Source organism: Lepidochelys kempii, chromosome 3 (genome assembly GCF_965140265.1).
Source record: "Lepidochelys kempii isolate rLepKem1 chromosome 3, rLepKem1.hap2, whole genome shotgun sequence".
In the NCBI taxonomy this organism is placed as follows: Eukaryota; Metazoa; Chordata; order Testudines; family Cheloniidae; genus Lepidochelys; species Lepidochelys kempii.
Window position 1 is genome coordinate 205920865 of NC_133258.1, and position 2164 is coordinate 205923028.

The 2164-nt window shown below is 42.9% G+C and overlaps 1 pseudogene; it reads left to right on the forward strand.

Annotated features, from left to right (window-relative positions):
- The first annotated feature begins 526 nt into the window (after positions 1-526).
- On the forward strand, positions 527-649 carry LOC140909823 (U5 spliceosomal RNA; annotated as a pseudogene).
- The last annotated feature ends 1515 nt before the right edge of the window (positions 650-2164 follow it).

Genomic DNA, 2164 nt, shown 5'->3' on the forward strand with positions numbered 1-2164 from the left:
CACAATGTCAGCACATTACTAGCTTTTTAAGATGCTCTGGAAATAAAGAGCGATTAGTAAGAAATGTTTATTAAAAGTACCTGTAAAGTAGGTGGTCCTTGCTGAAATAGGCCATTTTAATCTTTCAGGGCCAGATCCGCACCCAGCGTCAGTTGGCCTATTCCCACCGAAATATTTCTGTTTGATGGAAGATAAAAAAGCAGTGCTGCCAAATTACATTTTTTCAGGCTGGTGATTAGAAAACAAATTTGTGAAAAAACAGAGCAGGTGAATTGCCATCGCATTCTGAAGTGAGCAAAGAGAAATGAAATTCATTAAATACTCAGCCACCTGCTTCTGTACCACAAACACTTCACCCCTCCAATACGATCTTAAAATCAAACAAAGAGCCTATCTGAGACTTACAAGGCACCATCACTGAAAATATCCTCCTTCAAGTGCACCAAAATGTTTTAAATATCTATGTTTACGAAACTGTTTAAGAGGCAACTTCAGGCCCTGATTCAGCAAGGTACATGCCTAGTTTGAACTCTGGTTTCTCTTCAGATCGTATAAATCTTTCGCCTTTTACTAAAGATTTCCATGGAGAGGAACATTTCTGAGTAGTTTTTTGACCCAATTTTTTGAGCAGTCTCATTGATTTCAGTGTACCGGGATTGACGTTAGGCATGCAGTTAAGTATCTGGCTGAGCTGGGGCCTTAGGGGGGTATGTCGACACAGCATTTTGGAGCTTGTGGGTCAGCAGACTGGGGCTGGTGGGCCTCACATTAGCACTCTAAAAATAGCTGCATAGACAGCACTCTGAAGTTGGAGCTTGGGCTCTGAAGCCCACCCCCCTTCACGAGGCTTCAGAGCCCATGTTCCCAGAAGGACAGACTGGTTTTCCCACAATTCACTGGGAAGCATCATAGAGTGGCTGAGCTTCTCCTGCCAACACTCCTGGGTGAGGATGGCACCACCAAAGACACAGTAACTCGCGTATGGCTTTGCAATTGGCTGCTCATACCTGGGTAAGGCTAACCTTGGTGCCAATCGCAGTGAAGACACACCCATATAGAATATGGTATCAACGCTTTGAGGTGCTGAGCGCCTCCTGAGAGGAGCCAAGAGCTTTCAGAGCCCAATGACTTCAATGGGATAACTTTCTCACTGAACTTTCATTACCCAAAACCAATCTCTCGTCCTTATATCAACCTATTTCTAGGTCTCACGAAGACTTAGGGCATACCAGAAATGCCCTCTGGGTATCTAGTCAGACTCTCTGGAGAATTTCCAACCCCCTATTCCTTTATTTTCAAGTCTCAAACCTTTTGATCTAGGTCTGCAACCTTTACCGATGGAAGCAGTCCTTACTCAAGTGAGTAATCCCATAGCTCATTCACAAGGACAACAGTCTGCAGGACCACATGGGCAGTCCTCCTCACACGAGCTGTAGGCTATTAAGATGTTACTCTCACTATTTGTACCCTTGGAGTGCTTGTCCGAAGTAGGCATGTCTTTCAGAGAAAATAAGTTAAAAGCTCCGAAGTGACAAAATGGTAGTTCAAGCCACATGTCAGACCCAAATTAGCTATAAGATGGATATCAGCGGGTATAAATAGCAAAATTGTTTAACTTGGCCCAATTTGGCATTTAGTGTGGGAGCTGGATGGCTGTAATTTACACGGCTTTAGGAGTAACTATGCTAAATGCCCCTGAGCATGCCCAGTGTGAATCAAACATTCCCAGAATTCCATGTAGACTCAGTATCAACCAATGCTCATGTCGTTAATAAAGTTCTGTGCTGTCTCCCTAAATGCCTGCTTCAGAAATATTTACTAAAAACGACAGGGTGTCAAACCAAAGTTACAGCAATTACTCCCTCCAAGCTCAACAGATTTACAAAGACACCATATTAAAAAGGGGTATCAACATAAGCAACCAGTTTTCTCGTTGCTATAGGGAGGCCAGAGAAAGCTCAGGAAGTGCAAGGGATGACGATTGTTCATGTTGCAGGTCCAGCAGCATTGCAGATATATAATGCTCTTCTATTTTATACCGGAGAGAAAAAAAATAAAGAGCACTTGGCTCACATGGTGTGTACTTTTGAGAAGTATTGCAACAGTGAGAGGAAAAATGTTACTTAGGATGAAAGACACTTTTGTTTCTAAAGCCAAGATGAAT